At 43.0% G+C, this 22,953-nt stretch overlaps 1 protein-coding gene across 6 annotated transcripts in view; it reads right to left on the bottom strand.

The window, feature by feature from the left end:
• Positions 1-14,345, bottom strand: part of Xiap (X-linked inhibitor of apoptosis) — a 55,061-nt gene extending 40,716 nt beyond the window's left edge. Inside the window, exons 1-6 of one of the 6 annotated variants that reach the window (XM_076918268.1) lie at positions 14,080-14,345; positions 13,391-13,493; positions 6,018-6,177; positions 5,048-5,190; positions 4,753-4,815; positions 4,335-4,458 (exon numbers count right to left, since the gene is read on the bottom strand). The gene's annotated coding sequence lies outside the window, so the exon portion shown is untranslated. Of the gene's footprint in view, positions 1-3,859; positions 4,055-4,334; positions 4,459-4,752; positions 4,816-5,047; positions 5,191-6,017; positions 6,178-13,390; positions 13,537-14,079 lie in introns of those variants that run through there. The other 5 variants (XM_076918270.1, XM_076918269.1, XM_076918271.1 and 2 more) reach the window with 5 other exon arrangements.
• Positions 14,346-22,953: the final 8,608 nt, after the last annotated feature.

Raw genomic sequence — 22,953 nt, 5'->3', positions numbered from 1 at the left:
GGTTTCTACTTCCACCTTGTTCTTATATTTTGGCTCTTTAAAATATAACTGATATAAGGCTTTTTAAAAATTGGCATGGCCGGGCGGTGGTGGTGCATGCCTTTAATCCCAGCACTTGGGAGGCAGAGGCAGGCAGATTTCTGAGTTCGAGGCCAGCCTGGTCTACAGAGTGAGTTCCAGGACAGCCAGGGCTATACAGAGAAACCCTGTCTCAAAAAAAAAAAAAAAAAAAAAAAATGGCATGGACTCACTGTTGCATAGCTGTTCTTAAAATCACAAACTCAAGAGATCCTTCTGCAAAAAAAAACAATAAAACAAACAAAACCTAGATCCTTCTGCTTCCACATCCAGTACAGCTATTACTACATGACCATGCCAGCCTAAGTTACAAAGCAAGACCTTGCCACAAAAAGCAAACTAAAACCTAAGAGCAGGGCGGCAGCGGTGGCGGTGGCGGTGGCGGTGGTTGTACTGGTGGTGGTACACACCTTTAATCCTAGCACTCAGAGGCACAGACAGGCAGATATGTGAGTTCAAGGCCAGCCTGATCTACAGAGGGAGTTTCAGGACAGCTAGGGCTACACAGAGAAACCCTGTCTCAATAAAATAAAATAATTTAAAATCTAATTAATTTAGAATCTTTGGAGTAAAAAACTACCCTTTTAATGTTCTGAATTAAACAGAATAAACATATTTTGTGAAAAACAAAACAAACATGGGAGATGCTGAGTCTGAGTGGAAATAAAGCGAAGAGCAAAGGAAAGTCCCATGGCATCCAATTCAGGGTATTTTCCACTGTATATGATTATTTATTAAGTTCCATACCAATCTCTCATTTTCTAATTCTGTTTGTCTACTCAAATGGACATGCACACTGTCCTTAAACAATGCTAACAGCTTACATAACACTATTAACAGATTACTCCAGAGATCAACTTTAGAATTGACAGCTTATTATAATCTTCCTGCCTCAAAATAACACGGGCACTTTACCATATTCATCTTTGAGTGCTTTTTTCTGAGATGGGAGCTCTCAATACGAAGCCTAGGTTGTCCTGGAAAACGTTACCTTCCTGCCTCAGTTTGCCAAGTACAAAAATTCCAAATGTGTATCACTGTATGTGGTATCTACTCATCTTTAGACCCCTACCACAACTTACTGCTAGACTGAACTGTTAGATCAAGCAAAACCAGTGAAATCTCATTGTTACATTTAGAGTCTCCAATCATTAAATACAGGGAATATGCTAAGTAAATTAATGTACAAAATGAAAGTTACGGGGGGGCATTTATGTCAAAATTCTCAGTGCTATACTGAATTAACTGGCACATTACGTAGAATGCTTGCCCACTAAAGTATGTCTGAGTAACTTTTAGCTAGCATCACTTTGTTACCTTAGTTGGTCTCATTGAATGCACTAGAAAGCAATACCATTAACTGTGGGAGTTCTTGACTAGGATGGAGGCACCGGTCTGCTAACATGAGCAATTCATTTTTTCACCGGAGTCTTCCTTAGCCTAACAGAACTCAACACTGGAGATATGTCTGTCCAGTCTTACTTTTTGTTCCCCTTTAGTTCTAGATACTGACTTCAGAGCCTAGTATATACTATGCTGGACTGATATACACCCCTAAACCCTTTGAGGCTTTTACTTCCAACTCAAAACATTTACCATTTTTAAAACTGTATAACATGCATGAGGATAACAAGGGCACAGAAAGCAAACACTTAAGTACCAAACAAGGCCCTGCAATATACAAGTTTTATTGATTCTGCTTGTTCGGGATATGGCGTAGCCCAAGCTGGCTTTGAACTCTTCATCCTCTTCCTACCAAATGCACAGGTTACTACAAGTGTGAGCCCTGTGTCTGTTTTATTATTTTATGCGTAGGGGTATTTTGCCTGCATGCATATATCTGTAGCACATGCACGCAGTACCCATGGAAGCCAAAAGCAGCACTGGATGCTCTGGGCCTGGAGCTGCAGGCTGTGATACTGTGTGAGTGCTGGGAACGGAACCTGTGTCCTCTGAAAGAGCAGCCAGGCCATTTAAACAGTCATCTGTCCAACCCAACTTTGCTTTTGAGGCAGGGTCTCACTACATAGCCCCGGCTGACTTGAACTTGCAACTCTCCTGCACTGACTCCACAGTGTTGGGATTACAGGTAAGAGCCACACATTTAGCTTGCTTTCCTCCTCTTCTCTTCTACTGGCGTACATTCATTGTACAAACTACTGGGTTATGTTAGTGTCACAAATCACATAATGTATTTTGATCAACTTTGAACATTTTCTTTGACATGCTCAAAAGTCAAACCCAGAGCCTTGTACATGGTAAGCAAGTACTTACTGTACCACACTGAGCTATATACACCAATATAATCTTTACATGCATAACCTTTTTCAAAAGTGATGTTAATCCAAAAGATTCTGTGAGTCAGAGTTATCTATATGTTAAATTTAATATCTGAATTCCATAGTTTTCTATACTATTTGATAATCACAAAGCTTACCATATTTTTAAAAAACAAAGACTAACCTTTTTACCATTTCACATGAATTCAGAACAATAGGTAAAAGCCAAAAGAGAAACATAAACACTCAAGAATTCAAGCTTGTTCTGTTAAAGACAACATAAGCCACACTAGATTTTACAATAAAAATTATTGACAAATGGATGTTCAGAAATACCAATTGCAAATAGTTATGTTGATATACATCTATATCAGCTTTAAAATCTCTTGGAATAAAATCAAGCTTGTTTATAATAAAATATTCAAACACAGAAGGCACAGGAGAAAAGCAAAGTTTTCCATCCCTCTTCTTCAGAAGTGACCAAGGTTACCATTTTTTTATTCTGTATCTCTTTCGAGGAACCATGTGACCCAATCCAAATAGATATAAGCTTGTGGTTTTGTGTCTGTAGGTATAAATCTATGTGGCCTAAAATGTTTTCCATTCTTAATGGGGGGGGGGGGTGTAACAATCCCAGGTATATGTTCAGTACACTGAAAATGATGCAGACATTGAGACAAAGTAGTATTACGCTATACAGAAATGTTAAATATACTTAGACGATTTTTGCTTAGAGCTTATATGAAGCAACAAGAGTGGGGTGGCCAGGGAGCCAGAAAATCTGAGCTCTAACCTAACTAGCATGGTGATTTTAGACAAGTTACGAAACCCTGGGTCTTAGTTTCTGCTTTGTAAAACAAGAGTTGACTTGAGATCCTTCCCAACTCAAAAATGGTGTAATTCTCAGATGGTTGGCCCTTAACAGTGTTCTCTTGAACTGGCTACAAAAAAAAAAATAATAATAATCCTATTAAGGAGAAAATGGGAAGAAAAAAGAAATACTATAGCACTTTCCAGTCTAAAAAAAAAAAGTACATTTTTATGATTTGTTCACTATCAAGGTACAGATGGGGTGTCAGAAGTAGTGCTATCATTGTACTTGAAGGCAAAGTAGATTATTAAAATCTGAGAGGTTTGTTTCGCCCAAGGCTTATGCTTTCTTTTTTGGAGATGGAGAGCCACTGCTTAGTTTCAGCAATCACCACTCCCCTCGCTTAAAAGAAAAAAACATTCTACAACTCAAGTAAACTGTGGAGTTAAAAGTAATGGAAATGAAAGTCCAAAGTGACATTTTTGCTTTCAGAAATATGCTGGGGAAGTGACCAAGGTGAGGCAAAAATGCCAGTTACTTCCTCCTCTGGAAGCTCTTTGGCCCTCATTATTTCGGGTTCACATGCCCTTGCCAGAAACAAACCACCCTGCCCCATACAAGGCATCAGATTGGGGGGCAGGGAGGTTGGTCGTATCTTTTTTTTTTTTTTTAACCATTTAACTAGATTTACCTTAGGTGTCACGAAGTTTAAGGAGGCTGACCCGAAGGCTTGAAGCCAGCCACCCTACCCACGGCTTCCACGGGCAATCCCGGGAACCTGGACAAGGAGCCCAGTCCAGCTTTCCCCTCGGGCGGGCGCGGCCTTCCCGCCCAACAAGGCAGAGCTAGCCCAAGCGGAAGGGAGGGGGGAAGAAAAGGAGGGAAAGGAAAAGGAGGGAGGGAAAGAGAGAAGGGGGAGAAGGAAGGCGGGGGAGGAGAGGCGCGGGAGGGGAGGGGGAGGAGGGGGAGGAGGAGGGGGAGGAGGAGGAGGGGGAGGAGGAGGGGGAGGAGGAGGGGGAGGAGGGAGGGGAGAAAAGAGAAGAGAGGAGAGGAGAGCTAGGGGAGGGGAGAGGAGGAGAGGCTGGGGAGAAGAGGGAGGGGAAGGGAGGAGAGGGGAGCAGAGGGAGAAGAGGGGAGGGCGGGAAACTCACAAGAGCTGTACCCACCGCGCCAAGCAATCCAGTCCTAACTAACCGCCGCGGGCGACGGTTCCCGAGGGGAGGGTCCCGGAGGAGGGGCGGCGAGCCCGGATCAGGAAAACACAACTCTGCTGGGCGGCGGGCCCCCGGCCTAGGAGAAGGAAACGGAAGTCACTATGTCTGTCTGTCTCCCTCCCTCCCTCCCTCCCTTGGCCTTCCCAGGCAGGACAGTCCCGTCTGAGAAAACTCGAAGACCGGAACCAAGTGCATCCACGTCAGGGCTTTAAAAAAAAAAAAAACACCCGATGCAGTCCGCCAGCTTCCCGGGCTCGCCCAGCCACTGGCCTCAGGCCATGTCCTTCCCCCTTCCACCCCCCCTCCCGGAGCTCTGCTCCCGCCCGGCAGAGCCCCTCCTTCTTTCCCACTCCGCCATCTTCCAACATACCTCTCAGGCCGAGCGGCCTCTATTAGCGTCGCGCCCGCTCGGGGACCGCTAAGGTCCCGCCGCCTCCCGGAGCCGGAAAGGGGCATCGAAAAAAAAAAATCCCCAACCCTCCTCATTATGCAGCCCGACCCCCCCCACCCCCCCACCCCCGCCTCCCCAGCTCCAAGCCAGAGCCTGACCCAGCGGCTGCACATGCGCACAGGTCACTTCACAGTCCCCGCCCCCAAGTCAAGCATTTCCTCTTTTAGCATCCAGGACTTTTTTCCTCCCCCCCCCCCACGCCCCCAGCTTTTACCTGGACTCTAGGGTGAGGAGTAGGGGAATACAGGTAAGAAGATTAAAAACCGAGGGGGAAAGGTAATAGTACATTGAGTTCTCGCCGGATACCAGAGTCTCTGCTACGTATATAACATGTTCCTTGCTGTTATTTTGAAAACCCTGGAAGGCAGGACACCTCTATTAAATTCCACCCTACAGTGGAAAACTGAGACCCGGTGGAAATAATTATCCCAGTATCACCCGCCCGACAAAAACGTAAACTGAGATTAGAGAGTCGGTTGTTTCCAAATAGAGGAAGATGGAAGGAATGACAAGAAAGGGAGACAAAAAGAGAGTGAGAGATCATTTGTGAAGAACAAAGAGAGATAATAGAACAAGGATGGAAAGGGTGTACAAGAAGACTGTACACAAAATGGTGATCATGCTATCTGCTTGTAGGGTTGTCAGATAAACCTATATAGTTAGGTTGCAGGAATTTCGACTCTTAATGGCTAGTATACTAAGATGGATTGGGTATATTTAAAAGGAGAAGATCATGAGTAGCATCTGCCTGATTAAATAATGCTGCCCTTGATGAAAAGGAACTTGGAAAAGAAGAAAAAGAAATACATTTGGTTCTTAAACTTTTGTTAATGTGATCTTCCTTCTAATGCAATCTTTAAAAAAAAAAAATTATAACATTGATTTACTGTGTGAGGTCAGAGGACAACTTGTCTGTTCTCTCCCAGCATGTGGGTTGTAGGGAAAAAGAACTAATGTTCTCAGACATGGTGGTGATGCCCTTACCCACTAAGCCATCTGTGTCCCAGACCCTGAGGTGTGCTCGTATAACTCTGAGAATTATATCTGACTTACTACAATGAAAGTAATTTCAACCAAGGGCTGGTACTGTAGCTCAGTAGTAGATCACTTGTCCAGCACATGCAAGGTTGAATTCCAACCCCACCACTGCCAACAAAACAACTGCAAGCAAATATTGATCTCACCTCTCAGAACACTCTTAAGTATGTAAGCCAGTAAAGCTTTATCTTTTTCTCTTTAGATGGAAGTCTTACGAAGCCACCTTCAAATTTATCAACAGAAGGATCAGGAGTTCAAGGTCATCCTCAGTTGGAAGTTTGAGGCCAGCCTGAGATGCAAGGGACCCTGTCTCAAAAAAAAAAAAAAATGTCCCAGGCTACCCTCGTTTGTCTTGATAAACCTCATTTAAAAGAGGCTGAAGTCAATTGTACTCGCCTCTGTGGGAGCTGAATAGTATGACTCAACCCCAGGTCTTCCTGACCATTGCTCAGTCTGATTTCTCTGTTCTTCAGCTTGCTCTCCCTTCCCCCAGTCTAGCTTGCATAAAGCTGAGTTAAATCTTTCCATTCTGACTTCAGGATAAGAGTAAATCTTCTTAGCCTTAACTAAGTCCACTCTCATCCAAGACAGTATATGATGTCTTGTAAGAGATGGTGTCTTCTAAGAGAACTACTTACCTTGTCCTGGCTCTTACCAGTTTGCCTACCTTCTAGTGATTTATTGAAACTAGTTCCCTTACCTGAAGATTATATTTTCTCAGTTTCTGTTATCTTTTATTCTTTAAACTTAAAGTGTTGTTGTGGAATCTTTATTATTTTGTTTTGGGATTTTTTATTTTGTTTTTTTGTTTGGTTGGTTTTTGTTTTTTTGAGACAGGATCTCACTAAATAGCCCAGGCTATCTCAGAGGTCATTGTGTAGACCAGGCCAGCCTGAAACCAGTAAACCTTATGTAGCAGTCTCTGACTGCTGGAATTGCAAGCTCCAGCTATGTCACCTAGCTAGTACTGTTTGGCTTGGATTTTTCTGAATCAAGACCTCATGTATCCTAGGCTGGCTGCAAACCTGCTATGTAGCCAAGGATGACCTTGAATTCCTGTTCTTCTTGCCTGAGAATTGGGAGTGATCCACCATATCTGCTGAGACAAGGCCTTGCTATGTAGCCTTATCTGGCTACATATTCCAAGCTGGGCTTATATTCATGGCAATCCTCTGCCTTAACCCCCTGAGTGCCAAGATGATCTTAAGCCACTACACCCAAAGAGCTAACACTGTTTTTACTGTGAAATGTACATAAATTCACTCTTTTAGCCATTTTGTTTTAACCACTGTAAGTGAATGAAGATGGGGACATGACTACTCCACAGGATGGTTAAGGAGAAGGATTTTATTGGAGAATTCAGCTAGAAGCATCTGGAAAAATTCAGACTGAACCAGGCCTTGAGAGGAGAGAGGGGAAGAGGGAAAGAGGAAGAGAAGAAAGAAGAGGAAAAAGGCGAGTGGACCAAAGAGTAGTCCGGGATCGAGAAAGGGCATGATCAAAATGACAGCTTTGTATAGGAATGTGAAGCAGGGGGAAGGGAGGAGGAAGGAAATCAAAGTCCAGCCTCTGGACCGGAGAGGTTGAGAGTGAGGGTGGGGTCTGACGTGCTGAGAGGAGCCACGGGTACTGAGTGAGACTTTCCTGAGTTTCTTTGGGACCTGATGTAAGTGCATAGTTCAGTGGCATCGAGGACATTTCCATTATTGTGTAACCATCCCCACTGTCCAGTTTTAGCACTTTTTTTCATGTAACTCCATCATTAGAGTGAGTGCTTTCTTACAGTGCACAGTGTGCTATGTCACACAATACAGCCACTTGGATAAATGTTTGGGCTGTCTTATGGAGTAAGCTCACTCGTGAAAGAATCTATGTCCAAGTCATTTTTGGAAAACCACTGAGTCATCTTTTACAAGTTTTACATTGATTCATGAAAGCACATGCATGTGTGTGGAGGTCAGAGGACAGCTTGCTAGATGACCCTTTTCCCCCATCCATTTGGGTTCTAGGGATCAAACTCTGCCCCTTTACCCATTGCTCCCTCTCTCTAGCTCTTTTTTTCCCCAAGACAGAGTCTCATGACTCTCAGATGGAGCTGGAACTTCTCTTCTTCTTTTTTATTATTAATGTGGGTATGTGAGAGACATAAGTGCAGGCTTATACAGGATATGGAGGCCTCTAGGCCTATTTCAGTAGTTAGTTTTTCACTTCACCCATCAGTTCCACAGGTCACACTTAGGTTCCCAGGCTTATAAGATCAGATGCTTTTACCTGTTGAGCCATCTTCTAAGGCCACCTTTTACCTCCCTGTTGCTGTTGGACTCTAGGTGTGCACCACCATGCCCAGTTTATGCTGCTCTGAGGATTGAATGCAGGCTTTGTGCATACTAGGAAAGCATGTCCAGAATACCAAGGTTCTCATCAACGTCACCAGCACTTCATCGAGCCCACCTCTCTCCTTGCATGCAGAACCTTCCTAACAGCTCTTCTCAATTCTCTTTCCACTTCATTCCCACAACAGCCAGTGATGCATGCACATAAACCACAATCCAGATCATTGTTTCTGTTTAGATTTCTTCACTGGCTCTCCATTTCACTCAAAAAAAAAGTCACCAGATTTCTTATTACCACTAAAATTTATGGTGCCAGCCACCATAATGATGTCCAACAATCTTCATCTTTCAGTAGTCACCAGTAGTCATGTGCTTGCATGTGTTTTTTTTTCTGCATAGAATTAGGGCTTGTGTGACTGATAGAATACAGAAGTAGCAGTGGGTGACATAGAAGGTGAGGACATAGAAGGCCTGTGCATTCTGCCTTCCTCTCTGGGATTGGTTGCTATGGAGTAAGCCAGGCCTGGTTTGAGTACTTAAACAGAAGGTGAAGCCAGCTGTGATGGTTCATGACTGTAATCCCAACACACTCAGGAAGCCAAGGTTTATTCAAGGATTATGAATCTGAAGCCAGCCTGCTCTACATAGTAAAACAGGAAAGAAAAAGAGAGAGAGAGAGGGAGAGGGAGAGGGAGAGGGAGAGGGAGAGGGAGAGGGAGAGGGAGAGGGAGAGGGAGAGGGGGAGAGGGGGAGAGAGAGAGAGAGAGAGAGAGAGAGAGAGAGAGAGAGAGAGAGAGAGAGAAAAGAAAGAAAGGACAGACACAGACAGACAGAAAGGACAGACAGTTGGCATATGTTTGTAGTCTAGTTCTTGGAGGTGGAGCTGTAAGCAGGAAGACCAGGATTTCAAGATTGGTCTTACCTGCATAGGAAGCCAACCTGGGCTACCAATCTCAAACCCCACTCAAAAGAGAGAAAAAGAGAAAGGAAGGGAAGGAGGAAGGCAAGAGAGCATCCCAGGATCCAAATAACCCTAATGAGGAGAAAATAAGTCCTAAGCTTTTCTCATCTTTTCTCTCTCTGGACCAGCTAGCAACCACACCTTCCTGACCATGTAAGACACTTTGAAGAGGATACTTCAGTTAAATAACTACAATCTCTTGAGACTTGTCATGTTGCTCAGCTGGTAAATTGCTTGCCTAGCATGCATGAAGCCCCGAGTCTGATTTCCAGCACCACATAAATCTAGTGTGGTGGTACACACCTGTAACTCCATTACTTGGGAGGTACGGGCTCATGGTTATCCTCAATGACATAGTGAATTCAAAGCCAGCTTTAGATACAGATACAGATGAGATCCTGTCTTAAAAAAATAAATCAATAAACTGGGTGTGGTGGCATACTGCTTTAATTCCAGTACTTGGGAGGCAGAGACAGACAGATCTGAGACTGAGGCCAGCCTGGTCTATAAATCGAGTTCCAGGACATACAGGACTACACAGAGAAAGAGGCCAGCCTGGTCTACACAGAGAAACCCTGTCTCAAAAACAAAAACAAAACAAAACAAAACAAAAAAGCAGACTAACTTTCCCAAATAAAATCATATAACCTCTTGAGAACCAAAGCTAGAACTATCCATATGAACCTCTCTCCTGAATTTGTATGCAGTTTCTTTTTTCTTTCTCCTTTCTTTTGTATGTGGGCCGGACAACTTCAGGCTAGGTTTGACACAGCTAGAATCACCTGGGAAGATAACCTCAACTGAGAAAATGCCTCCATCATATTGGCACATAGGCAAATCTCTGTGGTATTTTCTTGACTAATGGTTGATGTGGGAGGGTTTAGGCCACTGTGGGTGGTGCCACCCCTAGGCAGATGGGCCTGGGTTTTATTAAAGAAAAATAAATTAAGAAAGCCATGAGAACAACCCAGTAAGCAACATTCCTTTATGGTCTTTGCTTCAGTTTTGCCTCCAGGTTCATGCCTTGGAGTTCCTGGCCAGACTGCCTTCCATGAGCAGCTATAACTGTAAGATGAAAAAAAGCCCCTGTGTCCCCAAGTTGCTTTTGGTCATGGTTTTATGACACCAATAGAGGAGCAAACTAATACAGGAGCTGCCTAGCTGGTATTGGAGATAGATAGTCACTTTGCCTGGAGCTAACCGTTATGCCAATCAGCTCCAGGGAATCTACCTGTCTCCGCCTCCCCGGTGTTTGTATTACAAGCCCAAGTCACCATGCCATGTCACCTCCATAGGTTCTGGGTATTGAAGTCGGGTCTTCATGCTTGTGAAGCAAGCACTTTTCTTGAGTTATCCTCTCTCCTAGCCTGACAATGTTGGATTTTGTTCTCAGTAGCTAAGTTTCCGAGTAATTTATTACATCTATTACATAGCAATAGACACGTAATAAAAACTCCTATGCAGACTTCACCCCTGTGATCTCCGTGTCCTCACCTCCCACCACCCTCACCTTTTTGTCGTTTGCTTTCATGCCTCAGTGCCTGCTGCTCATTCTGCCTGGAACACTGACTTCTCATGGAGCCCAATATTTCTATGGCTGGCCTATCGCCTACTTTGTCATGTTGACTTGGTTGTCACCATCTCCACAAGGCCCACAGTGACCACCATATTTAGAACTAATAAAGCTAGACATGTAGCAGTGGTCCATCAGACCCCAGGACTGTTCCAAGGAATGGAAATAAATGTATAATTCCCCTTCCAGTGCCCTTAGTCTTCTTTCCCCTACTGTATATTTTCCATTTTCAACAGCATCTATTGTCACGGCCCGAGCTGCCCCACACTTGGGGGCCAGAAATGTTGATAATTGCACTACCCCATGTTTGGGGGCCAAAATGTCTCGGACCGTTCTGCTGCACTGACAAAAGCCTTGGGGGCTAAATTGTTAGAGCCCACACTGCCCCAAGCTGCTCTGGTCTGCAGGTCAGGGTTCAGCAAGAGAGAGAGTGAGGACAGACGTGAGGAATGGAGACCAGACAGAGTGTGATTCAATCCCGTTTATTCTTCAGTCTCTCTTCTCTCCAAGTCCCAAGTCTTGAGTTCCTAGATCCTAGTCCCTAGTACCTCCAAGTTCCAAGTTACTTCTTCCAAGTGCTAAGTGCCTAATGTCTAATTCCAAGTTCTTCCTCTAAGTGCCAAGTGCCTAATACCGAATAATCTTCTTCTGAGTTCTCTAGTCCAAGTGTCTTCTTCCTCAATGCCTAACTCCTACTCCAAGTTGTACTCCAAGTTGTACTCTCTAACCTAATTCCTAGTTCCAAGTTGTCTCTTCTGTCTGCCTAATAATCTGTTGCCTAATAACTAACTGCAAGTTGTACTGAACTCTTCTGTCTGCCTCTCGCCTTTTATGTGTCTCACTTCTAAGCCATGCCTCTAAGTCACACATTTAAGTCATGCCCTTAGGGCTTGTCTCTAAATCTGATCCCTAGGCCGGGCAGTGGTGGCGCACGCCTTTAATCCCAGCACTTGGGAGGCAGAGGCAGGCAGATTTCTGAGTTCGAGGCCAGCCTGGTCTACAGAGTGAGTTCCAGAACAGCCAGGGCTGCACAGAGAAACCCTGTCTCGAAAACAAACAAACAAACAAAAAATTCTGATCTCTAAGTCACGCCCTTAAGTCACACACCTTTAAGTCTCACACAGCCAAGAGAAGATCCTGGGTATCTAAAGCAAGATGGTATCAGAGTGTGCTCAGCTGTTGCAGGCTGATATAATCAAGTCTCTTATCAGGGTATATGGCTCAAGGATGGCTTCAAGCCACTTTCTGTCGGCTCCCCACAATCTATTATTTTCTTTCTAGGTTTTTTGTTGTTGTTGTTGTTGTTTTTGAGAAAGGGTCTCACTGCATAGTTCAGGCTGGCCTGATTCTCTGAGTATACCAGTCTGGCCTCAAACTAACAGAGATCCTTCTGCCTCTACCCTCCCCCCCCAAGTTCTGTGATCAAAGACGTGCCACCATGCTCTGGTCTTTTCCTTTTTAATATTTTTATATTTAACTTTCAAAATAAGAGGCTTTATTTTGACATTTTCATACTTACAATATTATGTGCCTTGTTCATAATCCTTTGCTATTTTTTATCCATCTCCCACATTTTTTGATATACTGTATATTTTACTATTTTCTTTTAAAAATAGTTTTAATTTTGTGTATCTGTATCTGTGGAAGAGGCAGTATATGCAAATAAGGAGACAAGAAAGGAAGAAAGCAGGGAAAAAAACATTACAAAGAGCAGAGATCTTTCTGTTGTTCACAGATACAAGTACTCACAACAGCATCTGACATGGTATGGGTTCAGCAGGTATTTGTAAAATGAATGAACAAGCATTTCATGGCTATTTCATACCCTTGGTAAATACTTAGTATCTTAGTTAGGGTTTCCATTGCTGTGAAGAGACACCATGACCACAGCAACTCTTATAAAGGACAACATTTAATTGAATCACTTTCAGTGATTCAGTCCATTATCATAGCAGGAAGCACAGCAGCATGTAGGCAGATATGGTGCTGGAGAAGGAGCTGAGAGTTCTACATCTTGATCTGAAAGCTGCTAGAAGACTTTCTTCCAGGCAGGTAGGAGGAGGTTCTCAAAGCCGACGCCCACAGTGACACACTTCCTCCAACAAGGTCTCATCTCCTAATAGTGCCACTCCCTGGGCCAAGCATATTCAAACCACCACACTTAGTGAGTTGTCCCTTAGGGGTTATGATCTTATGAAATGTGATGTCTAGGTTCTGTGTCCAGAGACCCATAGAAATGTTAAATTAGAAAAAAAAATCTATTGAGAGCTTACCCTTCCCTGTACAAGGATATTTGCTTGGAATTTTTCTAAGTTAAGGAAAATATTGGAGAAAGGTATACAAGGTACTAGACTGCAACTGATAAAAGTGACAGTGTCCAAAGTTAGGCATGATGGCATACACATGTAATCTTATTATTCAGGGGGTGAAGACAGGAAGGCCAGAAGTTCAAGGCTACATAGAAAATGGGCTACATAGTAAGTTTCAAGCCAGTCTGAGATATATGAGACCTTAAAGCTAAACAAAACAACAACAACAACAAAAATAGAGAAAACCCTGCCAGTGGCCCTGTCTTAGGGTTTTACTGCTGTGAACAGACACTATGACCAAGGCAACTCTTATAAGGACAACACTTAATTGAGGCTGGCTTACAGGTTCAGAGGTTCAGAGTTTCAGTCCATTATCTTCAAGGTGGAAGTATGGAAGTGTCCAGGCAGTCATAATGCAGGAGAAACTGAAAGTTCTACATCTTGTTCTGAAGACAAAGAGGAGAAGACTGGCTTCCAGGCATCTAGAACAAGGGTCTTAAAGCCCAGGCCCACAGTGACACACTTCCGCCAACAAGGCCATACCTACTTCAACAAGGCCACACCTCCAAATAGTGCCACTCTCTGGCCAAACATATTCAAACCACTACAGGCCCACTAAATGATTTGAACAGACATTTACTATGCTGTCACACAGTAGAAAAAAAAATGGATGGCATAAGATTCATAGGAAATGAGGGAAAGGTAAAAGATAGAATCAAATGCAACCAGAAGCATTTGCTGTACATAGGAGACAGGACACAGCTTTGGAGACTAAAGGCAGGAGATAGAGAGAGAACTGACAGAACTCACCAGACCTCAGTGACAACAGGGTTTTATCAAAGGTCAAGCTCAGCAGTTACCTGCTCTGAACAATCAGAGTGGTTTAGCATTGAAACCTTTATGCAAAAAGTTATATGATGAAGCCCAAATATAGTAGATGGAAAGCAGAACTGCTTTAAGTGAAGCCAAGTGAGCCTACACTTTGCCCTTAGAACTGTTGTCTTGTGTCCTTTTCCAGGAAGCGGTACATACCTGCCAAGGATCAAGCTGGTATCAGTCAGAGGGCAGCCTTTGTGAAGATCATTCATGGTGATCAATTGGCCTCTACTTTCTTGCCTCCTGGCTTCTTTCTTTCCTTTCCTTTCTCTCCCTTTTGATTTCTTACTAGTTCTTCCCTAGCTCCCTCTCTTGCTTTCTTGTTCTCTCTCTTTTCCCTAACAAGCTCTCATATTTAGTCCAGACTGGTTCAGAATTCCTCCTGTGACTTCGGTTTCAGTTTCCTGAGTTTCTGGGATTATAGGTGTGGACCAATTGTACCTAGTTGTCTCCTGACTTTTGCTCTGGTGTCTGCGTTGTTAACCTTTCCCACATTCTTTGCTACTGCAATTTCCTCTCTTTGTGTAGTCATAAAATTCCTTATCTTGTGCTGACAAAACTGCTGTCTCTCCCTAGCCCTCCCTTTCCTTCCCTGCCTTTATCTTCCAGGGTCATACAGTTTGGGGGTGGGGAGAAAAGCTCCTAGAGTCATCTCAAACTAAGGGAAAAGTCCACCCAAGATTTCTATATACTAGACCAGTCCTATGGCTATACCCAATCTCTTCAGTGTTCAAAGAGCCAACAATGTCACAACAGACCCAAGGTCAGAGAATTGGCCCTGTGAGTCTGGAAGGCAAAAGCTAGTGGAGTTAAAATCCAGGAGGAAAGATGGCTTATTGGGGGTCAATATGGATAATGAGATGTGTATTTAGATAGAAAGAATATGAACTAGAAGCCAAAGAGCTGAGTGGATTCATATCTTAAATGTGAATAGTCTCAGTTAGTGTGTGCTAACTGACTTGGTGTCTGCTAACTAACACTTAGACACTTGTTCTTTCGGTCTGTCACCTTTTTTCGTTTTACAACTTTTACTTTTTTTATGTCATTGTGATTGTGTGCATGTGGCGTGTGAGTATGGGTGTTTGTGTGCAATGCTCTGGGTTTGGAAGTCAGAAGACAACTTTCAGGAGTTGATTCTTGCCCTCCATCATCATCTAGAAATCTAAGAATTGAACTCAGACCATCATCGGGCTTGCAAGTCCAGTGGTTGTTCTCCACAGAGCCACCCACTGCACTGAGCCACTTTGCTGGTCCTCAGATTTTTTTGTTTGTTTGTTTGCTTGCTTGCTTGTTTTTCAAGATAGGGTTTCTCTGTGTATCCCTTGCTTTCCTGGAAATCACCCTGTAGACCAGGCGGGCCTTAGACTCATAAAGATCCACTTACCTCTGCCTCCAGAGTTCTGTAGTACTGCTACCACCTGGCTTGGACCTCAGAATTTTATATTATTTTATTTTTTAAATAATTTTTTATGAGTGCACTATAGCTGTCTTCAGACACACCAGAAGAAGGCATTGGATCCCATTACAGATGGTTGTGAGCCACCATGTGGTTGCTGGGAGTTGAACTCAGGACCTCTGGAAGAGCAGTAAATGATCTTAACCACTGAGCCATCTCTTCAGCCTGGCTCTCGGAATTTTAAAAAGGGCTGAAGATATAACTCAGTGGTAAGTGCTTATCTAACACATGCAAGGGCCTCCGCTTAATTCCTGGTACCTGGAGTGGGGATAGAGAGAAAAACCCGACTGCACCAGAATCAACTGGAAATGACCGAGGAACTAAACTTTTCCCCAGAACATAGTGACTGAATCTGAATCATATCCTGGAATTAGTCGTTTCCCCAAAGATCTTCCGGTGATTCTGACTCACCAGCAGGCTTCAGAATAACTGGTCTTTAGATTAAAGTTCAAATCCTTTACAGAGCCATGTATCGATGCAGTTAGTTGTATCTCCCCCAATTTATATATTGGATCCCTGTCTCCTAGTACTTAAGAATGTGACTACATTTAGAGACAGGGCCTTTGAAGATGTATCTAAGTTAAAGTGTGACTGTCATAGTGGAGCCTAATAATACCTGATTGATGTCTTTATAATAAGAGAGGAAGCCATTAAAAGAAATATCAATGATGCACATAAACGGTGACCATATGAGTACCTAGGAAAGAAGGTGGCAATGTGCAAGCCAAGGACCAAGACCTTAGAAAGAATGTGAACTTTCACACCTTGATCTGAGACTTCATCCTTTAACAACAACAACAACAAGACTTCTAGCCTTCTGACCTAAGACCAAACAAGTTTTGTATCTGGTATTTTTGTTATGGCAGCCCAAATAGGACTAAAACAAAATGTTTGAGTCTGGCCCCGAGTAGTTCTTTCCAGCCTCTGCCACTCGTATCCTCTCTCCCCCTCAACGATTTTAAATATTGAATCCTCAGGAAACTCCAACTCTCGATCTCCAGGATTCTATTTAGTGAAATGCTATTAACAAATTATGCCTCTCATAGAGGTTACATGAAGAACAGACATGATCTTCTATTGTTAAAATACTTTTCATGGTATCTGTTAAAGAAAGGCTGCATGGGGTGACCACTGCAAGGGAATTTTGTAGCAGAGGAAGGAAGTTAGGTTCAGCTTCAAGCATAGGAAGGAAGAAAAGCAGTATGTAGCCAAAGGAAAGGCTAGGGGTCAACAAACGGAAAACTACCAAGAGGAAATGTAAAATCTACCGGTATTCTTGCTGCAGGCTGACCAGAGTGACGAGCACAGAAGGATTTGATCAGATACTGAGGGTGGAGGTTGCTAGAGACTCAAATTCTTAGTAAAGCTGGACTAACTGGACTTAGGACACCATCCAGTGTCTGAGAGGAGGCAGACCCCAGTTTGATTAAGGACTAAGCCTTTGTCACTATGTAACACAATTAACATGATGTGAGCACAGTAAACACACAGTAAATGTCAGCAGTTCTACTCTAGTCATTAACTGCCATTCCAGTGTACAAGATATTTTGCTCCATTCCTATGCTTTATTATGTTCTGACCTGTCAGCTTAAATTTCACTGCTTCATTTACCCAATTCTTAGTTGTCCTTCAAGATGGAAGTCTTAGCAAGCTTCGATGCTGCACACCTATAATCTTAGTGATTGGGAAACAGACACAGGGATAACAAGAGCTCAGAGCCACGGCCCAGCTTAATGGTGGACACCTTTAATCACAGCACTTAGGTGGCTGAGGCAGGTGGATCTCTGTGAGTTCGGGGCCAGTCTGTCTGAGTTCCAGGACAGCCAGAGCTACACAGTAAGACCCTGTCTTGACAAATCCAGAACTAAAAAAGGTGTTCATAGCCACCCTTGGCTATATAGCAACTTGAAGGTCATCCTGGGCTAATGAGACCCTATATTGAAAAATAGATTAATGCTGAATGAAGTCTAATATAGTCTCCTTTGATTTGTGTCCAAGACCCCTCTTGTTGGCTCCCCCGGACAGACGTCACTGCAGGAGTGGGCTCTGGTAGATGAGTGGTAGATCGCTTTAAAGAGAACCAAACTAAAGACCATGCTGCATGCTTGGCGTTCTGGTGGGTTTGTGATCAGAGCACGAATAAAAAGAATGACTGAGGATGCAATACAGCTTAGTTGGTAGAATGCTTGTGCCAGCATCAAGTAAAGCAGGTATGGACCACTGCGGCACTTAGGAGGTAGAAACAAGAAGATGAAGCATTCAAGGTAAGCCCTTATGAATTCCTATCTCATAAAACAGAACCACAAAATAAAACAAAACAGCTATGGCCGAAGTTCTTTCTTTCATTCGGCTGGGGAGATAGCTCAGCAGTTAAGAGCTCACTCTTTTTGTGGAGGACCTGAGTTTTGGTTTCTAGAAATCACACAGTGGCTCCGGTCCCAGGTATTTTGACTCCCTATCCTGGCCTCGATGTGCACTGTATTCGAATCATACCCATACATATACACAGGCAAAACATTCAGAAACATAAAAATAGAAAAAGTGTTTACCCTGTAAGCCTGATGATTTGAGTTCAGTCCCTAATCTGATCCCATAGTACATAGAGAGAACTGACTTTCAAAGTTGTTCTCTGACCTACACACACACACACACACACACACACACACACACACACCTAAGTTAATTTTTTTTTAATTTTGAAACAAGGTGTCTCTAGGTTGCCCTTGAACTTGCTATATACCCTAGACTGGCTTCACCTTTTTGGTTCAGCCTCCCAAGCAACTGAGAGCACGGGTATCCATCACCAGACCTGGCTTAAAGTGCAGTGAGGTTTAGGAGTGTTTCTATAGCAACAAAAACATCCAAAGAATCCCTAGGTTTGTGCTTTGTTTGGTTGTATTTTCTGTTTCCTTGAGACAGGCTGTGCTCTAACTTGTGATCCCAAAGCTTCAGCTTCCCAAGTGTTAAGATTGCAGGCCTGAACCACTTTGCCTGGCTCATCACAAGGAATTTTAAATCGAAGTTACCTTTTAGAAAATCACTATGACAGCATAATATAGTGAAAGGATTTGAGGGAAGAAATGGAAAGGAATTTAGCAGTAACCCTGGAAATAAGAAAGTTCTCAGGAGAGAGAGTAGCAGTGTTTCTAAAAGACATGCTCTTAAGCTGAGCCTGATGAAGCATACCTATAATTCTAGCACCTGGCAGTTTGTTGAAAAAAGTTAGTGAGTTTGAGGCCAGCCTGGGCTACATGGTAAGGCTCTGCTTCAAAAAACAAATACGCAAAAAAGAACACAACTCAATTATAAAATGTAAAAAAAAAAATGTCTAAGCAGAAGTTTCTCAAAGGAAGATACAAGAATGGCTAAAGGCACAGGTTTTGGGAATCAGAGGCAGGAGGATCTCTGTGAATTTGAAGTTAGCCATGTCTACATAGTGAGTTCTAGGATATACAGGGCTACATAGTAAGATAGTAAGACCCTGGCTCAAAAATATGGCTAAAGGTATGTGGAAAAAAAAAAAAAAAAACCCTCCCCATCACTAATCATCAGGAAATGAAATCAGAGCCATAACGAGATATCCCTTCAGACCCTTACACATAATTATTTTAAAAACTATCAAGGGTTGGGGCTGGGGTTTAGTTGAGTACTTGCTTGGCATGCCCAAGGCCCTGGACTTAATCTCTGACACTTCCTAAAGCTGTGCACAGTGACACATGCCAGCAATACCAGCACTAGTATAATGTAGGCATGAGAGTCAGGAGTTCAAGATCCTCAGCTACATAGTGAGCTTGAGGCTCACCAAAGATACAAGAGAACCTGTCTCAAAAAAAAAAAATCAAATTTAGCAATGAGGATGAGGATATAGGGACAAGAGAACCTTTTTATGTAGGTGGTACCAATGTTGGCATAAATGTGAACTAGCATGGTCATTATGGAAAGTGGCATGGAGACATGGTCACATGCCTGTAATGTCAGCTTTTGAGAGGCCGAGGCAGAAGAATTGCTACAAGTTTAAGGCTAGCCAGGGCTGCATAATCAGTTGCAGGCCAGTTTAATCTGCAGGATAAGACCATATCTAAAGAAAGAAGAAGCAGGGCTAGAGGGGCTGGAGAGGCTAGGCTCACAACCAAAAATATAAGAAAGAAGAAGCATTATGAAAGTTCCTAACATGCCAGGTGTTGTGACTTTAATCCCAGCAGGCAGATGTCGGAGTTCAAGGCCAGCCTGGTCCACACAGTGAGTTCCAGAACAGTAGGATCTATGCTGAGTTACACAGTTTCAAGTAAACAAATGCCTGCCAGTGGTAATGCAGGCCTTTAACCCCAGCACTTGGGAGGCAGAGGCAGGCGGATTTCTGAGTTCAAGGCCAGCCTGGTCTACAGAGTGAGTTCCAGGACAGCCAGGGCTACACAGAGAAACCCTGTCTTGGGGGAAAGAAAAGAAAAAAGAAAAGGACAAGGACAAGAACAAGAAAAAGAAAGTTCCTAAGAGAATTTAAAATATAACAACCATATGATCTAGCAATGCCACTGCTGGGCCATCTACATTGCATGTTAGATTGCACATTAACTGCAGCAGTATTCATAATAACTGAGAAACAGAAATAACTTGAGTGTCTATCAACTGATGATTTTTTTTATAGGAAGTAGCTATCTTAAAAAAAAAAGATTTATATGAGTATATGAGTACACTGTCACTGTCTTCAGACACACCAGAAGAGTGCATCGGATCTCATTTCAGATGGTTGTGAGCCACCATGTGGTTGCTGGGAATTGAACTCAAGACCTCTGGAAGAACAGTCAGTGCTCTTAAGCACTGAGCTAGCTCTCTAACCCTCAACTGATGATTGAATAAAAATGTGATTTGTAACAACATGAATGGAACTGGAGATAATTATGTTAAGTGAAATAAGCCACACAGAGAAGACAGAATTGGTCTCATACAAGTTGTTAGCAGGGAGTGGAGAGAGTAAGATTGAGAGGGCTAGGGAAGGGTTAATCAATGGGTGACTAAATTGCATTTGAATAGGAACTTCTAGTGTGTCAGATGTGATGACATGCCTTTCATTCCAGCACTCTGGATGCTAAAGCAGAAAGATCTTTGTGTGGTAGAAGGCAGCTGGAGCTACACAATGAGACCTTGTCTCAAAACAAAACAAATCAGGCTTTTGAAAAATTTCACTAAAAAAGTGAAACTGATAGAAGATATAGTTTATCATGATTTAAACACATATAAAATGCTTTTAGTTATCACTTGATGTCCAATAAGTATGCACACTTTTGTGCTTTTATATATCAGTTAAAAATAAGTTTAGCTGGGCGTTAGGATGTGCCAATAGTTCTGACTCTCAGGATTTTGATAATTGTCTAGGTTCAGGAGTTCAAAGCCAACTTAGGTAACATAGCAATAACCAGTTGCTGAGTAAAGGACTAAGGTTGTTGGTCAGTGGGAGAATCCTTGCCTAGCATATGTGAAGGACTGAGTTCAACCCCTAGTTCTATAAAAGGTAAAGATATTTTTGTGTTCATTCTGTTGAACCAGAGTCTTAACATGCAGCCTCGTAGGCAGGCTCGACTACCCTAGTACTTGTAGACCAGCCTGGCCTCAAATCTTTAGTGATCCTCCTGCCTCACAAACCTCCCAAGTGCTATGATTACAGGGATGCTGCACTGTGCTATGTGTGTTGGAATTCCGCTGTGGTTCTGTGTCGTGTCCTGTTTCCTCCTTCAGCCTTCAGGGTATCCAGGCACTGCTGCACACCAGTCTGGAAGGATGAAGCAGAGTACAGAACAGGTCCGGTCTGGTCTGCAGGATCCTGGTTAGGTTGGGAGTGAGTGCAGTGTGTGTGGGGGGGGGGGGAGCGGGGGGGGGGGGGGCTTTGCCAAGGATTTTAATGAAACAGCTCTCTTAGACAATATTAGCTTGCGCACACACACTTTATTTGGGGTGACCAAGGGCTATATATAAATCTTGGAGAGTGGAAAGCAGTTTTCAGGGTAAATGAAATCATTGGCTTGAGTTTAAAGTCACTGTGAATGCTTCATTTGTACGAAGAGGCATTCCAGGAATCCTAAGTACTTACTGGGTGGGTTCTTATCAGGAAAGAGGAAGTTGAACTTGTAAGTTTGCCAAGGACTATGTGACATTCCTTAGGTAGAAGATTGGGGGCCCAGCTCCCCAGATCAGGCAGAGAAGAGGAAGCCTCACTAAGAACAAGGAGCCCTCCATTTTGCACCAAGCTCGGAGGAGCTATCTGGACCTTAAGTAGTGATGTGCAGCACAGCACCACACTTGAGTTTTTCTTTCTTATAAAATAAAGTCTCCTATAGCCCAGGGTGGCATCTAATTTAAATTACCCTAGAATGAACCTGAACTCCTGATCCTTCTGCCTCTATCTCCCAAGAGCTGGAATTACAAGCATGTACCACCGCACCCTGCCTAATACTTTGAAAAATATATTACTACTCTGAAAACCAATCACACACAGTAGAGCACAGTTGGGCTATGCTCATAATTCCAGCACTCGGGAGATGTGCGAAGCAAGAGGATCAAAAGTTCAAGTTTCTTTTCAATACATAGGAAATTTGAGATAGCCTGGGTTACCTAAAGCTAACTTTAAAAAAAGCAAAAATAAGTTGAGCATGGTGGTACATACCTTTAATCCCAGCATTAGGTGGCCAAAGCAGGCAAAACTGTTCGTTTGAGGCCAGCTGGTCTACATAGAGATGCATAATAGCAAGATGCTGTCTCAAAAACATAATCATCATCAAAACAATAACAATAATAGAAAGTTTATATAAATCACCTTTAAGTCTAATTCATTTTTCCACTATATTTACCCCATGGGATTTCATCTTAATGTACTGTGATTTTATGCTTTATAAAAGAAATGTATGGATTGAATTATTTCTTCCCCAAATTTATATGTTGAATGCATGATTGCCCCTGGGTGTGTGAATATAAGGCCTTTGGGAAATAATCAGGTTTAAATGAGAGGTCTGAGAGTATGTGTGTGTGGGGGGAGGGGCTACAATGGGATTGGTGCCCCTGTAAAAAGATCTGTGTGAGAATCCGTATGTGGGGACACAGGGATCAGAAGCCTGCACCATTACCTGACAGTGATTAGGCCTGGGCTTCTGTCCTGTACCTTATCCTCTACAGCAATGAGAAAATAACTGTCCCTTCTTTCAGTTACCCGGTCTGTAATATTTGGTTATGGCAATTAGAACAAAGGCAGTCTTTTTTTTTTTTTTTTTTTTAAAGATTTATTTATTTATTTATTTATTTATTTATGTATGTATTACTTTTTTATTTCTTTATGTATGTGAATACACTGTCACTGTCTTCAGACATGCCAGAAGAGGAAATTGGATCCCATTACAGATGGTTCTGAGCCACCATGTGGTTGCTGGGAATTGAACTCAGGACCGCTGGAAAAGTAGTCAGTGCTCTTAACCACTGAGCCATCGCTGCAGGTCCTACCTTTGTTTCTATTAGACGTAGTTCATCAAGAGACCTGTTCAAACACATAAGAAAATGGGAATAGCATGTTGTAACAGCAATGCCATTTA

This window comes from Arvicanthis niloticus, chromosome X, assembly GCF_011762505.2.
Source record: "Arvicanthis niloticus isolate mArvNil1 chromosome X, mArvNil1.pat.X, whole genome shotgun sequence".
Classification (NCBI taxonomy): Eukaryota; Metazoa; Chordata; class Mammalia; order Rodentia; family Muridae; genus Arvicanthis; species Arvicanthis niloticus.
Note: the sequence above shows the minus strand (reverse complement) of the source record. Positions and strands in the feature narration are given on the sequence as shown.